The 17,802-nt window shown below is 43.6% G+C and overlaps 1 long non-coding RNA gene across 1 annotated transcript in view; it reads left to right on the top strand.

The window, feature by feature from the left end:
- Positions 1-528: 528 nt before the first annotated feature.
- LOC123482643 overlaps positions 529-17,802 on the top strand; it is an 81,371-nt gene continuing 64,097 nt past the window's right edge. Inside the window, exon 1 of the long non-coding RNA XR_006657816.1 lies at positions 529-640. This is a non-coding gene — a long non-coding RNA (uncharacterized LOC123482643). The remainder of the gene's footprint in view (positions 641-17,802) is intronic.

Genomic DNA, 17,802 nt, shown 5'->3' on the forward strand with positions numbered 1-17,802 from the left:
CTATCTCAAAAACGTGTATGGGACTGCTAAATCCTGCCCAAAATCGTGTAGTGTATCGCCGGTTTTTAAGGGGAAAGTAATGGGAAGTAATCAGATTACGTTACTGAGTTTGAGTAATCCAAAAATTACATTACTGATTAAAATTTTGGACAGGTAACTAGTTATTGTTACAGATTACATTTAGAAAGTAACCTACCCAACCCTGAACAACATTCTGTGGCAACATGAAGTGGTCCTCTGTAGCTCAATTGGTAGAGCATGGCGCTTGTAACGCCAGGGTAGTGGGTTCGATCCCCGGGACCACCCATACGTAAAAATGTATGCTCACATGACTGTAAATCGCTTTGGATAAAAGCGTCTGCTAAATGGCATATTAGTATTATTACTCCACTGTCAAACAAGCCGACCAACTTCATTCGGTGACCCCGCCTTCTAAGCAAATACAGGAGAGCGCGACCACTGAGGTGCGCACGACACGTGATTTATTGGTTTGCCAAAATCCAGTATGGCGGAATCTGTGAATGACTCTCGCACTGGCGCTTTCTCCAACGGGTCCTAAATTCTACATGTTCGATAGAGTGGAACTGCTGCATAGGGACACTGGATAGAAATCATACCATTCAGGAGGGCGTTTGTTCAGGTAGCTTCCTTTTACACAAATACGACAAGCTAATACAGCGGTTGTGAGATTAGACAATTTAATGTTTGCTTGACTTGATATAATTTGCAACTCTAACGTTATTCAGACGGAGGTGAAGTTGTTATCGCGGTCTATTTCTTGGTATGGTTTTGACTTTCTTTTTCCAATTCAAGTATTGCCTACCTATATCTTTGGAAAGTGGGTGGGTGTGTAGCAGATAATATCTTACTGTCGTAATGTATTTGTTACGAGTAGCAACATTACTTACACGGGCGATATTTTGCAGCAATACAGTGATCTCCGTGGTCCAATACTCAAATCGGATAAACATGTAGTCCTGTAGGATTCCACGAACACAACTGTTACATTGTATCACTAGAGCTCACCTGAGTGTAACTAATTGAAATAAGATAGTTGGGTTATCGCTGATTATTCATGTTACAAATTGTACTTTACTTTTGTGTGAATGAGTGTTTTAAATCCTGTAGCTCGTGTCACCCTGTGTGTCATTTATGTAGTTAATGGAGCTAATTCGAAAGTCAATTTTTTCAACGCTGAGTTGGTATGGGGTTGCTAATTATAGGGTGTCCAATCATAAACGCATATTTTGACAAATGAGTAAAATAAGGCCAGAGAAATAAAGTGGTCAAAAATCTGGTAAATAGCATTGCAACAGCTAGGCTGGATGCTGAAAGGCTCACCGTTGAACTCGTCATCTTTCTTCTCTAATCCGGAGTGTCAAAACACTGTCATGACACATATACAGTGCATTCGGAAAGTATTCAGACCCCTTTACTTTGTCATGACACATACAGTGCATTCGGAAAGTATTCAGACCCCTTTACTTTTTCCACATTTTGTTACGTTTCCGCCTTATTCTAAAATTGATTAAATAAATATGTTTCCTCATCAATCTACACACAATACCCCATAATGACAAAGCGAAAACAGGTTTTTAGAATTTTATAGCAAATGTAAAAAAAAACAAAAAAAACAGAGACCTTATTAACATAAGTATTTAGACCGTTTGCTATGAGACTTGAAATTGAGCTCAGGTGCATCCTTTTTCCATTGATCATCCTTGATGTTTCTACAACTTGATTGGAGTCCACCTGTGGTAAATTCAATTGATTGGACATGATTTGGAAAGGCACACACCTGTCTATATAAGGTCCCACAGCTGACAGTGCATGTCAGAGCAAAAACCAAGACATGAGGTCGAAGGAATTGTCCGTAGAGCTCCGAGACAGGATTGTGTCGAGGCACAGATCTGGGGAAGGGTAACAAAAAATGTCTGCAGCATTGAAGATCCCCAAGAACACAGTGGCTTCCATCATTCTTAAATGGAAGAAGTTTGGAATCACCAAGACTCTTCCTAGAGCTGGCCGCCCGGCCAAACTGAGCAATCGGGGGAGAAGGGCCTTGGTCAGGGAGGTGACCAAGAACCCTATGGTCACTCTGACAGAGCTCCAGAGATCCTCTATGGAGATGGGAGAACCTTCCAGAAGGACAACCATCTCTGCAGCACTCTGCCAATCAGGCCTTTATGGTAAAGTGGCAAGACAGAAGCCACTCCTCAGTAAAAGGCACATGACAGCACGCTTGGAGTTTGCCAAAAGGCACCTAAAGGACCATAAGAAACAAGATTCTCTGGTCTGATGAAACCAATATTGAACTCTTTGTCCTGAATGCCAAGCGTCACGTCTGGAGGAAACCTGGCACCATCCCTACAGTGAAGCATGGTGGTGGCATCATCATGATGTGGGGATGTTTTTCAGCGGCAGGGACTGAGAGACTAGTCAGGATCGAGGGAAAGATGAACGGAGCAAAGTACAGAGAGATCCTTGATGAAAACCTGTTCCAGAGTGCTCAGGACCTCAGACTGGGGCGAAGGTTCACCTTCCACCAGGATAATGACCATAAGCCAAGACAATGCAGGAGTGGCTTCGGGTCAAGTCTCTGAATGTCCTTGAGTGGCCCAGCCAGAGCCCAGACTTGAAACCAATCGAACAGCAAGAGTTCAAGAGCATCTACATTTTGCACACTCAAACCTCATATACCCCTCTACACACTGATTAACCCAACGTAGCAGGCGTAAAGCAACACCTGAAACCACATCCTGCAGTGACGCTCCCTATCCAACCTGACAGAGCTTGAGAGGATCTGCAGAGAAGAATGGGAGAAACTCCCCAAATACAGGTGTGCCAAGCTTGTAGCGTCATACCCAAGAAGACTCAAGGCTGTAATCTCTGCCAAATGTGCTTCAACAAAGTACTGAGTGAAGGGTCTGAATACTTATGTAAATGTAATATTTCATTTTTTTTTTTTTTTATGTCTAAAAACCTGTTTTTGCTTTGTCATTATGGGGTATTGTGTGTAGATTGATTAGTGGGGGAAAACAATTTAATACATTTTAGAATAAGGCTGTAACTTAACAAAGTTAAGTTATTTTATGGCTACTTGTCAACAGTATGTTTATGTTATATAACAATTTCTAAAATGTACCATATTAAATTATCATTGTAATTGCCCACAAATTGATGTCAGACATGCACCTACCCCAATGCTCTGTTGCTGATGACTGGGATGAACAGATTTCAGGAGCAGGATGCCCTCTTTTTGACTGATGACTACTGACATAAGGGTATGTACATGATATGCCTATCTGGCTTATATGATTAGGATGGTCAAAATGCTTCTTGACAGTTTCATAAAGTGTATTTCCTGCAAGTTATTTAAAATATGATGGAAAAAACATGACTGTAAACAGAATTAATTACAACAACAACAACAAAGGACTTAAGAAACAAACTTTCAAACGAAAGGAAACTTATTGGCGGGGAAAAAACTCATTTTAATAAATGTGGGTTTTGACACTTATGCAGAAGTCCTAAAAAACGCAATATATGTCACAACAGGTGTAAATATATGGTAATGACAGTGGTTATGATCATGTTATGTCAGCTGTTATGACATATTTTGACATGGTTATGAACATGTCATAATGTGTTATAACGCTGGGTGTCATAAAGTGTTACCAAATTATCGAATCTAAATGTGAAATGTCATAGACTACAAATTACAAGAACAGATCACTCTGGAATCAGATGTTAACAGAATGTGTAACTGTAACTTAGCCTAAAAAACAAAAAATATATGTTTCAAGAAAGAATTAGGCAGGTCTGGTGCCAAAAAAAAAGGAAATTCTTGCCTACTACTTCTTGCCTCTTTTATTAGAGCAAAAAAGTAGTGTGTACTTCCAGTAGTTAGCTACACTTCTACATCGCAAAAACATTTTCATTAACAACTGAGAAAACACTACCAAGATTTGAATTTAGTTCTACTACCACCAAGCTACTACAGAATGTAGTTAAATTACTAGTTGAATTATATGTAGTCCATTACACCCCAACCAACACTGGTAAGATAGATATCGATTTTGAGATGGGACATGTAGTATTTTCATATTTTACTATATGCTTTTTATATTAATGTGAAATTCCTGTTCTTTTTGAAAATGTCTCACAAAAACAAGCGTATCTCTGTGAAATGTCAACGAAGCACTGAGCGTACCGCAAACCTTTTATTTTCAAAGCCTTTTACATTTAATTCTGCTCCTGTCATGTTCATTTAGTGTTTTACGACCTGCGGAAACGACTTTGCAAAAGTCGCTGCGAGAAAGCGGCACCGCTCTGTCTGCAGAGCTTGGTGCTTATTACAGATGTATTAGGTTACGAAATCCGACTTTTTTGTTAATAATATGTTAGAGAAAGACCCCACTAAACAATTTAGAACATGAATGATCATATTTGTCTTGTTAAATGTAGTTTATAACATAAGGAAGTTAAATTTCATCACCAAAGTGCATTTTCACCCACTCTGGGCAGAGTGGGTGGACACCATACAAACTATATCGGATTCCCCACAATGTTTTCAAAGGTGACATTTAACACATCCTGCTGTTCACATCGATTTATGCTACTCAGTGACATCTTGTTTACTTCAATTAGTAGACCAGTAATTGCCAGAATTTTCCATGGCATGGATGTCATATTTGTTTCAAAATTGGCTTGTGCTTTGTGGAAGGCTAGTCCATAATTTTATGGTCAATTTATAAATGCCTCATGAGCTTAGTTCAACGTATAAATGCCTCAACTGTCGTACCCCATCAGAACCTAAAATATATTGTTGTTTTACCCCATTGTTTGTAAACAATGTAATTGTAAACCAACACTGTATAGCCTCAAAGATGGTTAACTAAAAAAGTATATTTTTTGGTCAATCCTTTCTCTGCTCTGTCTATGATTGAGAGTTAGTGACCACTTTGTTGGTATTTGAACTGCAAATTGTCCCTTGAAGTTTCAACATTGTATTAAAGGTGCAATATGCAGAAATTACTCCGCCATTTCCTGGTTGCTAAAATTCTAATAGTTCGCCTAATTTCAGTTTATGTGATAAAACAAGCAATGTAAAGTGTAGAGAATCATTGTACCATCTAAACCACTGTGAAATATATTTTCAATAACCAAAAATATTGTAATTTCAGCTGTTTTGAATCTGGTGTACACAACCAAAAGTAAAAGACGCAAAAACAAAACTTAAGAAATAGGGCACATAGAAGAGATCTACTGCTTCTTAGGCTTGCTTTCAATGAGACTGACAGACCTATAACTCACAATTCAATGTAAATTTGGTCGGGTCTCCCAAAAAGTTACATATTGCAGCTTTAACTTTACAGCATTTCAATGCTTGTTTTGCAGGCTATTTGCATTGCTATTGCATATACATGGAATTGAGTAGTTTGTGTAATTAGTTGAATAGGCTCTGTTCCTTATTTATCATGTTATGATGTTAGTGATTGTTCAAATATGCATGTTAGAGTTTGTGTTGGTTTTAGCATGTGTTGAACTTGACTTATTGGGGTTATGTGTTGGTATGGTATTTGTAGGCCTATGTCTGTGTTTGTGTTCGTATGTGAGGTGAGGAGGTGACATCAGTGAATCAGGGTTATCTAAGCTGGAGTCAGAGGGAGAATCTCAATTGCATTGCCTTTATTCCTCGCATCCTCTCGCCTCCTTCCCAAAACCCATTGGATGAGAAGGTCAAAGGGGAAGGCCCTCTGAACTTCTCATCAAATGGGTTTTGAGAAGTAGGCGAGGAGAGGGGACGTGAGTAATCAAGGAAATGCAATTGAGATTCTCCCAGAGGCCTCAAATTGAGTTGTAAACACACAAGCTCTAATCTGTGCTCTTGCGCCTAGCGTCTAGCTGAAGCTATTTCTTCCACATTCCAGTTCTCAAGGACTGGCGTTCCTGACTCGTAAATTCCAAACCTCACAGGAAGAAGGTCATAGCAGCCTTCCAAGAACTTGGCACTGACAGAGGACCGATCCTTAATGACAACTCGATCTTGGGAATGGGACTAAATGGTGTAGTAAGAACCCAAGTTTTCTATTGCTGAGAATAAAAGGTTTAATCAGTTTAAAGCCAGAATCCATAATTGCTACATACATTTTTGGACATACTGTGTAAATGAATGATATATACCCATTGATTCTTGAAGAATAAAATGCATAAATGCCTCATAAGCTTAGTCAAACAGTCAGACCCCATCAGAACCAAAAATATAAGTGTGTTTTACTCTAATGTTTGTAAACAATCTAAATTTAAACAAACACTGTATAGCATCAAAACATGGTTAAAACTCACATTTTAATCCAGTCCTTGCATCCATAGCTCTGTCTAAGAATTTGAGTGGTTACAGTTCATCAGCTTTTTACCTAAACAGGGCGGGGTGACAACTTTTTGTATTGTTTCAATTATGGACTCTAGCTTTAAGATCCAAGCTTGTTTGATAGTGGGGTTGGTAGATTGTGTTTTGTTCCGACTGTGGGAGCTCAAAGCATGTGCTGTATTGTATAGTACGTTTGAAAAGAGGTGCTGCAATATTTATTTATACTTTATTTTTGAAATCTTATGTGTATTTTCTGTAATAACACCTGGTCAGATTCATCTGATTTCACAGGACATTCTTTGATACCAGGGTCATGTTCAGTAGTGCACATCATATCAAACTTTTTTCAAATGTTTTGCAACAGAAAACAAAAATGAACCTATTAGTTTCCTATTAGATACGTTCAGTTAGTAACTCCCTGTTTCACTCCGTTTCAAAACGTTTTCTCCCCACTGAACAGGACTCAGCCTATAGAAGGGTTCTCAGACTGTTGTGCCGGGGGCTCTGAGAATAGCCCTGGCTTCACCCTCCTGTACCCATTGCCCCTCAGCCCTATTAACAAACAGTTTAGCATCCCATTAAGCGGCTCGGAACTCAGACCCGGCTGTTGTTTATTTGGCCTGTTCCAGACGATTTTAAAAAGTCCCCAAGAATTGGCAATTATGCAGAGTTGTCAATTACAACGGTCTTGTTTGTTGACGTTTGTTGACGTTGTCACGCTAATGAATGCTAATGGTCCATTAATGGCAGGGAGACAAGGTGAAATGACGCCTACGCCTCACCAGCGGGGCACAGTAAACAGAGTTTGCCTCGTTCTCCCTCATTCTACTGCTTGTTAAAGTGCTGCAACGACTATGGAGATGTGAAGAAAAGGAGGAAGAATGATGGGGAGAGTGTGGTAACGTGAGTTCCAGACAGCGAAAGAAAGTGATGGTAAAATGGTGCTAGAGGGGTAGAGAGGGCAAGTTGACACGGCTGTCATTTAGAAGGCTCGATAGATGGCAGGGAAAGTTAACTTCCTGCTTTTTGTTTGGCTGAAAATTGACTGGCTTTTGTGGCCGCAGCACAAGGCGGGGTGTCAGGGCTCCCACTATAGAGACACGCTCAGCAGAGTTTATTGTCAATGTTGAGTAAGTAACCACTCAATGCTGAGGCTTGGACGAGAACATAGCCTACACATGACAGAATTTACATTTCCCATGTCTTTACTTCTCCAGTGAGCTGAACCTGTAAACTAAAATAGTACATTTCTGACAAATAGTATTGCACTGTTGAAAGAGATGTTTAACTCTGCTGCTAACATTTATAGATTTATAGAACTGGATAAGATGTTATTTTAAAAGTAAAATAGGATTGAATGCAAACATACCTTTGTTTCACAGTTAGTTCTTCACTGTACCGATAAAGCTTATTCCGCCTAGACGAGTCAGGGACTAATGAGTTGGCCTATTATTAGTTGCCAGGGACCTCACGATACGATATTATCACAATACTTAGGTGCCGATACGATATATATTGCGATTCTCACGATTCTATATGTATTACAATTCGATACTGATTTTATTGCAATTCGAAGTTCCAAACATATTGCTCACCATCTGTCTGCTGCAGAGGGACAAGAGACAGCCTTGAGAAAACAGGTTTTGATCAGTCATAGAAATAAAAGTGCTGAAAACAAATTGGCTCCCTATTTAAAAAGAAGATAGAGAACAAGCTATGAAGGAAAAGTACTTGAGTTTTGGTGCAGGTACAGCCAACCAGCACAAAAAGTGTGATATTGTCAATACGATACGATATATCGTATATGTAACTGTATCGATTTCCCCCCTCCCCCCATCACTACCTATTATATGCCTATATTATTTTGTGGATTCATTATTTTATGCTGTAAAAATGTTTGTTTTACCACGTGGTTGATCAGTAACTAGAAAATCAGAACGTAAACTCTGCACTATAAGATTGCAAGGCAACGTTTGAGAGAAATGACTGCATACAGTGCATTCGGAAAGTATTCAGACCCTTTTGAATTTTGTGACGTTACAGCCTTATTCTAAAATTGATTAAATCGATTTTTTTCCCTCATCAATCTACACACAATACCCCATAATGACAAAGCAAAAACAGGTTTTTATAAATGTTTGCTAATTATTTACATAAGTATTCAGACCCTTTACTCAGTACTTTGTTGAAGCACCTTTGGCAGTGATTACAGCCTCGAGTCTTGGATATGATGCTACATGCTTGGCACATCTGTATTTGGGGAGTTTCTCCCTCTTAAGCTCTGTCAGGTTGGATGGGGAGCGTCGCTGCACAGCTATTTTCAGGTCTCTCCAGAGATGTTCGATTGGGTTCAAGTCCGGGCTCTGGCTGGGCCACTCAAGGACATATCCTGAAGCCACTCCTGCGTTGTCTTGGCTGTGTGCTTAGGGTTGTTGTCCTGTTGGAAGGTGAACTCAGTCTGAGGTCCTGAGCGCTCTGGAGCAGGTTTTCATCAAGGATCTCTCTGTACTTTGCTCCGTTCATCTTTCCCTCGATCCTGACTAGTCTCTCAGTCCCTGCCGCTGAAAAACATCCCCACAACATGATGCTGCCACCATCATGCTTCACCGTAGGGATGGTGCCAGGTTTCCTCCAGACGTGACGCTTGGCATTCAGGCCAAAGAGTTCAATCTTGGTTTCATCAGACCAGAGAATCTTGTTTCTCATGGTCTGAGAGTCCTTTAGTTGCCTTTTGGCAAACTCCAAGTGGGCTGCCATGTGCCTTTTACTGAAGAGTGGCTTCCATCTGGCCACTCTACCATAAAGGCCTGATTGGTGGAGTGCTGCAGAGATGGTTGTCCTTCTGGAAGGTTCTCCCATCTCCACAGAGGAACTCTGGAGCTCTGTCAGAGTGACCATCGGGTTCTTGGTCACCTCCCTGACCAGGCCCTTCTCCCCCGATTGCTCAGTTTGGCCGGGTGGCCAGCTCTAGGAAGAGTCTTGGTGGTTCCGAACTTCTTCCATTTAAGAATGATGGAGGCCACTATGTTCTTGGGGACCTTCAATGCTGCAGACATTTGTTGGTACCCTTCCCCAGATATGTGCCTCGACACAATCCTGTCTTGGAGCTCTACGGACAATTTCTTAGACCTCATGGTTTGGTTTTTGCTCTGACATGCACTGTCAACTGTGGGACCTTATATAGACAGTTGTAGAAACATCTCAAGGATGATCAATGGAAACAGGATGCACCTGAGCTCATTTTCGAGTATAATAGCAAAGGGTCTGAATACTTATGTAAATAAGGTATTTAAGTTTTTAATTTTTTATACATTTGCCAACATTTAAAAAAAACTGTTTTTGCTTTGTCAATATGGGTTATTGTGTGTTGATTGAATGAGGGGAAAAAATATTTAATCCATTTGAGAATAAGGCTGTAACGTAACAAAACGTGGAAAAAGTCAAAGGGTCTGAATACTTTCCGAATGCACTGTATATGCAGCTAGTCCATAACATCATGCATACAGCGAATGCAGAATTGAAAGTTGAACAACAAAATAACCTAAAAACATCAAATCTCAGCAACTAACTATTCAACCCCACAAAGCCATATATTACAGTGTCTTCACCACTCTAGATAAAACAAATCTAAATGATAGCTCTTCTGTAGAAGGATGTGGTGTTCACAAAGTTTGGCAATTCTAATCTTTAAAGCTGACAGACATCGGTGTCAGGGTACTGGTAGCTAACAAAATGGCAGAATAGCCTAATGTGAAGAGTAGTTTAGTCTGTGAACAGCACCAATTCTAATACAGTGCCAGAGTTTAATATTAATGTAGTTTTAATTGTCTCATCTCAGACTTGTGGATTACCGGAAGCTTTGTCGAGAACATGGAGTAATATTTTTGTTACCTCTTCGTTTGCATACCACCATAAAATATTTTAGTCAACATTTACTGTGAAGTATAATAACTTGAAATAAGTGCATGTAGAGTCAGAAGTGTTTTTTTACTGCCTAACGTCGGACTAAATCCTTTACAGGGAAGTCAGTTGGAGTTCCAAGGGCTGTTTTGTTATTTTCGACTGTTGAGAATTCTGTACTCTTCGACAGAACTGTCAGTTTTGGGGCATTGCTGTCTATTGCACATTGAAAGGGTCAAGACTTCTACCTATTTTTTAGTGTTGCTGTCACAGTCTTGAGATATGAGCCTCCCCAGTCCCTACGCTCTCCTAGCCAACACATGCCACACTCCCTGCCCCTACGAGAACTTCAACATCACACTGAGCAATATCCCAGCGATTGTCTGTGCTTGTGCCTGTCCTCTTTTTTTAAACTGCTGATGTGAAACCTGCGGGCTATGGCTCGTCTCTCTTTTCTCTGAGAACATGAGCATGCAGCAGCGAGTATTATGTCAACACGGGGAGGGTTCTGTCATGTCAGATAGGGTGTCACTTTCCCCTCAGCACAGCCAGGCTCCACTTTCCCCCCCCTTCCCTTCTCTCCCTTTCCTCCCCCCTGCTGTCTCCCAAGTGCCCTGCCATCAGCACCAATGAGTTCAGACAACCATGGTCCTCACACAAGACTTATGATAGCAAGACCCCAATATTTTTTGGGAGGGGCACTGCACCCTAAACGCTCACGAAGGTCCTATCCAACCCTCCATCCCCCCATTCCACTCCACCCCACCCATCACCTGCCTTAACAAATACTTCCAGGAGCAGCCTCTGTCAATAGATGGAGGAAAAACAACAACAAAAACACTGTAACGTGTCAATTCGCCATCAAGTAATTTTTCTGATACATACATGCAGGCATGTAGACTATTGTTAATCGTGGTCCCTGAGTGAATTATTCATAGTCAATTAGGCCCGAGAGGCAGGCAGCAACTGTCGAACACCAGAAGTACATTTCAGTGATTCATTTTGTTTACCACTGGCAATCTCGACCACATCTTACTTTTATGCAGAAATTATTACCTTCGGTACTGTTCGGAGCACTGGGGAAATGAATTCCTTTATGGGCTGCAAGAGACATATTTCTGTCAAGGGAGGAGACATTTTCAGACCGGTATATTGTTAAATGTGCACTTCTTATCCAATCGGTCAGTAAAAAAGGCCTACAACTGGAAACATTAAAGGTCCAATGCAGCCGTTTTGATCTCAGTATCAAATAATTTCTGGGTAACAATTAAGTATCTTACTGTGAATGTTTTAAATTAAATGGTCAAAAAGAAACAGAAATAGCTTCTTAGAAAATAGCAATTTCTAAAGCAAGAATTTTGCTAGGACTGTCTGGGAGTGGTCTCAGTGGGGAGGGCAAAACTGAAAACTAGCTGTTATTGGCAGAGAGGTTTGGAACTCTTTCTTATTGGTCTATTAACTAATTTATCGCCTTGGTGATAAACTCCATCTCACCAAAATGGGCAGAAATTTCAGGTGGTCTTTTTAAACATCTCTTACACTAAAAGGGCGTTATCATCATTTTCATAATTTCACAGTATTATTCCAACCTCATAGTGTGGAAATATATATAAAACACAGTAAAATCATGTTTTTGACTGCACTGTGCCATTAAGATGGAGATGTTAAGACAGATTTGCATTGATAATTATTAGTTCACTCAATCATTTGTGTATAATGATATGAGTAGCCATGTTGATATGAGCCATCAATGGAGTGTTGACAATTTTATTTAACCTTCATTTAGCCAGGTTAGTCATTAAGAACAAATGAGCTTTTACAGTACAATAATGACCTTGTTTGTCAAGAACCCTAGTCTATTCACAAATACTCAACATGATATATACAGTACCAGTCAAAAGTTTGGACACACCTACTCATTCAAGGGTTTTTCTTGATTTTTACTATTTTCTACATTGTAGAATAATAGTGAAGACGTCAAAACTATGAAATAACACATATGGAATCATGTAGTAACCAAAAAAAGTGTTAAACAAATCAAAATATATGTTATATTTGAGATTCTTCAAATAGCCACCCTTTGCCTTGATGACAGCTTTGCACACTCTTGGTATTCTCTCAACCAGCTTCATGAGGTAGTCACCTGGAATGCATTTCAATTAACAGGTGTGCCTTCTTAAAAGTTAATTTGTGGAATTTCTTTCCTTCTTAATGTGTTTGAGCCAATCAGTTGTGTTGTGACAAGGTAGGGGGGGTATACAGAAGATAGCCCTATTTGGTAAAAGACCAAGTCCATATTATGGCTAGAACAGCTCAAATAAGCAAAGAGAAACGGAAGTCCATCATTACTTTAAGACACGCAGACGTCATACCACTCAGGAAGGAGACGCGTTCTGTCTCCTAGAGATGAACATACTTTGGTGCAAGTCCTATATCAAAAATTATATTAAATAACCTGAAAGGCGGCTCAGCAAGGAAGAAGCCACTGCTCCAAAACCGCCATCAAAAAGCTAGACTACGGTTTGCAACTGCACATGGGGACAAAGATCGTACTTTTTGGAGAAATGTCCTCTGGTATGATGAAACAAAAATGGAACTGTTTGGCCATATTGACCATCGTTATGTTTTGAGGAAAAAGGGAGTTACTTGCAAGCCGAAGAACACCATCCCAACTGTGAAGCACGGGGTGGCAGCATCATGCTGTGGGGGTGCTTTGCTGCAGGAGGGACTGGTGCACTTCACAAAATAGATGGCATCGTGAGGAAGGAAGAATATGTGGATATATTGAAGCAACATCTCAAGACATCAGTCAGGAAGTTAAAGCTTGGTCGCAAATGGTTCTTCCAAATGGACAATGACCCTAAGCATACTTCCAAAGTTGTGGCAAAATGGCTTAAGGACAACAAAGTCAAGGTATTGGAGTGGCCATCACAAAGCCCTGACCTCAATCCTATAGAAAATGTGTGGGCAGAACTGAAAAAATGTGTGCGAGCAAGGAGGCCTACAAACCTGACTCAGTTACACCAGCTCTGTCAGGAGGAATGGGCCAAAATTCACCCAACTTATTGTGGGAAGCTTGTGGAAGGCTACCCGAAACATTTGACCCAAGTTAAACAATTTAAAGGCAATGCTACCAAATACTGGTGTAGTCCCCTGTATCTCAGTTGGTAGAGCATGGCGCTTGCAACCCCAGGGTTGTGGGTTCGTTTCCCATGGGGGGCCAGTATGAAAAATGTATGCACTCACTAACTGTAAGTCGCTCTGGATAAGAGCGTCTGCTAAATTACTAAAATGTCAATGTAAAAAAAAATAAGAATTCTGACCCACTGGGAATGTGATGAAATAAATAAAAGCTGAAATAAATCATTTTCTCTACTATTATTCTGACATTTCACATTCTTAAAATAAAGTTGTGATCCTAACTGACGTAAAACAGGGAATTTCTACCAGGATTAAATGTCAGGAATTGTGAAAAACTGAGTTTAAATGTATTTGGCTAAGGTGTATGTAAACTTCAGACTTCAACTATATATATATATATATATCATATCAGGCGCAGGAGGGTAAATCACAGAAACAGGCTTTAATCCAAAAAATACAGGTTTACGCAGAAATGCGTGAAACACACTCCAGGGCACAAAACAAGTGCACTGGAAAATACAAGGCACACAGAAAAATACTCTGTTCGATACCAAATACCAGAGCTCCACCAAGCTACTAACATCCACAACAAACAATCACCCACAAGAACAAGGGGGCAGAGGGAACACTTATATATGGACTAATTAGGGTAATAGAACCAGGTGTGTGTGATTAACAAGACAATTGATATGATGATTGGGGTGGCAGTGGTTAGTACTCCGGTGACGACGAACGCCGAAGCCTGCCCGAACAAGGAGGGGAGGCAGCCTTGGCGGAAGTCGTGACAGTACCCCCCCTTGACGCGTGGCTCCAGCAGCGCGCCGACCCCGGCCTCGGGACGGCCAGGAGGACGCGGAGCAGGGCGAGCCGGATGGCGACGGTGGAAATCCCGTAACATGGAGGGATCGAGGATATCCCTCACCGGTACCCAGCACCGTTCCTCCGGACCGTACCCCTCCCATTCCATGAGGTACTGATGGCCCCTCACCCGACGCCTCGAATCCAGGATGGCACAGACAGAGTACGCCGGGGCCCCCTTGATGTCCAGAGAAGGTGGAGGAACCTCCCGCACCTCAAACTCCTGGAGCGGACCAACCACCACCGGCCTGAGGAGAGACACATGAAAAGAGGGGTTAATACGGTAATCAGGGGGAAGTAACAACCTAAACCTCATTGATTCTCCTCAGGACTTTGAACGGTCCCACAAACCGCGGGCTCAGCTTCCGGCAGGGCAGGCGGAGGGGCAGATTCCGGGTCGAGAGCCAGACCCGATCCCCCGGTACGAAGACCGGGGCCTCCCTGCGGTGACGGTCAGCGTTGGCCATCTGATGACGCACGGCGCGCTGGAGTTGAACGTGGGCAGCTTCCCACGTCTCCTCCGCGCGCCGAAACCAGTCATCCACTGCAGGAGCCTCGGCTCTGGTGCCACAGTGCCAGAACCGGTTGGTAACCTAAAACACATTGGAATGGTGTTAGGTTAGTAGAGGAGTGGCGGAGAGCGTTCTGGTCATATTCTGCCCATGGCAAGAACACCGACCACTCCCCCGGCCGGCCCTGGCAGTAGGACCGCAGGAATCTTCCCACATCCTGATTTACTCGTTCCACCTGCCCATTTTACTCGGGGTGGAACCCAGAAGTCAGGCTGACCGAGACCCCCAGACATTCCATGAACGCCTTCCAAACCTTGGACGTGAAATGGGGACCTCGGTTGGACACTATATCCTCTGGCACCCCGTAGTGCCGGAAGAAGGGAGTAAAAAGGGCCTCCACAGTCTGCAGGGCCGTGGGGAGACCGGGCAGAGGAAGGAGGCGGCAGGACTTGGAGAAGTGGTCCACAACGACCAGGATGGTGGTGTTACCTTGGGAGAGGGGAAGATCAGTCAGAAAATCAATACTAAGATGAGACCATGGTCGTTGTGGAACTGGTAATGGTTGTAGCTTACACGCTGGGAGGTGCCTAGGTGCCTTACTCTGGGCGCACACCGAGCAGGAGGAGACGTACACCCTCACATCCTTAGCCAAGGTAGGCCACCAGTACTTTCCGCTCAAGCGGCGCACTGAACGGCCGATACCTGGGTGACCAGAGGAGGGTGACGTGTGTGCCCAGAACATCAGACGATCACGGATAAGAGCAGGCACGTACCGCAGCCCAGCTGGACACTGCGGTAGAGATGGATCTGTGCGTAATGCCTGCTCTAAATCCGCGTCCATCGCCCATACTACCGGCGCCACAATGCGGGAGGCCGGGAGTATGGGGGTGTTGTCTCTGGGCTTCTCCTCTGTGTCATACAGCCGGGACAGTGTGTTTGCCTTCACATACCCGTAATGTATGACAATGTAAAATCAAACCGGGTGAAGAATAGGGCCCACCTGGCGTGGCGAGGATTCAGCCTCCTCGCTGCACAGATGTACTCCAGGTTACGGTGGTCCGTCCAGACGAGGAAAGGGTGTTTCGCCCCTTCAAGCCAATGCCTCCACACGGTCAAGGCTTGGACAACAGCCAACAGCTCCCGATCATCAACGTCGTAGTTCTGCTCCGCTGGGCTGAGCTTCTTAGAGAAGAAGGCACAGGGGCGAAGCTTGGGTGGCGTACCCGAGCGTTGAGACAGGACAGCTCCTATCCCAACCTCGGACGCATCCACCTCCAATACAAATGGTAGTGATGACTCTGGGTGGGCCAGTACTGGGGCTGAGGTGAACAGACCCTGCAGTTTGCTGAAGGCCAGGTCAGCCTCAGCAGATCAGCGGAGCCGGGACGGCCCACCCTTCAACAGGGAGGTAATGGGAGCTGCAACCTTGCCAAAGCCCCGGATAAACCTACGATAGTAGTTGGCAAAGCCAAGGAAGCGCTGCACCTCCTTAACCGTGGTTGGAGTCGGCCAATTACGCACGGCTGAAATGCGATCTCCCTCTATCTCCACACCTGAGGTGGAAATGCGGTATCCAAGGAAGGAGACGGACTGCTGGAAAAACATACACTTCTCTGCCTTAGCATAAAGGTCATTCTCCAACAGTCGGGCCAGCACCTTGCGAACCAGGGATACATGCTCGGCGCACGTAGCGGAATACACCAGGATGTCATGGATGTAGACCACTACACCGCGACCAAGCATGTCCCGAAGCACCTCGTTCACAAGGGACTGGAAAACTGAGGGAGCATTCATCAAACCATAGGGCATCACCAGGTATTCATAATACCCTGTGGTTGTGCTGAATGCTGTCTTCCACTCATCTCCCTCTCGGATACGCACCAGGTTGTACGCACTCCTGAGATCTAATTTGGTGAAGAAGCGCGCCCTATGCATTGATTCAATCACTGAAAGAATGAATGGGAGAGGATAACTAAATCTTATCGTCTCCCTGTTCAGTGGTCGATAATCAATGCACGGGCGCAGACCTCCGTCCTTCTTCACAAAGAAGAAACTCGATGAGGCGGGTGAAGTGGAGGGACGTATATACCCCTGGCGCAGGGACTCGGTGACATAGGTTTCCATAGCCACCATTTCAGCCTGTGACAGGGGGTATATATGACTCCTGGGAGGTACAGCGTCTACCCGGAGGTTTATCGCGCAATCCCCCGTCCGATGAGGTGGTAATTTAGTCGCCTGCGTTTTAGGGAAATTTTGCGCCAGATCGAGGTATTCAGGGGGAATGCGCACAGTGGTGGTACTGTCTGGACTTTCCACCGTGGTTGCACCAACGGAAACACCTAGACACCTACCCTGACACTCTCGCGACCACCCTGTGAGAGCCCTCTGCGGCCATGAGAAGGTGCGGTGGTGGAGTGCTAGCCAAGGGATACTTAATACCACAGGGAAAGCAGGAGATTCAATAATTTAAAAAAATAACATGCTCAAAAGGAGTCTCCTGGGTGATCATGGTGACTGGTATTGTGACTTCTATAACAAACCCGGACCCTATTGGTCGACTATCGAGTGCTCTGACGGGGAGTGGAATGGATAGGGGAACCAATGTTATGCCTTGACGGCGTGCGAATGCCCTGTCCATAAAGTTCCCAGCTGCGCCTGAATCGACTAGCGCCTTACACTGGGGAACTACCATGAGATCGGGAAAGTGGATAGGTAGGGTGCAGTGCGCAGCAGAGGGCTCTGAACAAGTGTGGGTGTTCGATACCTGGGGTGATGCGTGAGAGCCCTGCGTGCCGCCTCCCGGCCCAAAAGAACGTTGACTACGACGTGTGGTGTATTGTCCCTTCATTCCACCAGAGTAGCACTGTCGCTGTCCTCCTCCGCTATCTCGGCCGGCGGCTCCACCCAGCTCCATCGGCTCGGGATACGATTCATCCGGGGTGGAAACGGGCAGACCCCTACTAGGACGTCCTCTGGCTTCCAGCAGGTTGTCCAAACGAATGGCCATGTCCACCAGTT

The sequence above is a fragment of the Coregonus clupeaformis genome, chromosome 4, assembly GCF_020615455.1.
Source record: "Coregonus clupeaformis isolate EN_2021a chromosome 4, ASM2061545v1, whole genome shotgun sequence".
NCBI lineage: Eukaryota > Metazoa > Chordata > Actinopteri > Salmoniformes > Salmonidae > Coregonus > Coregonus clupeaformis.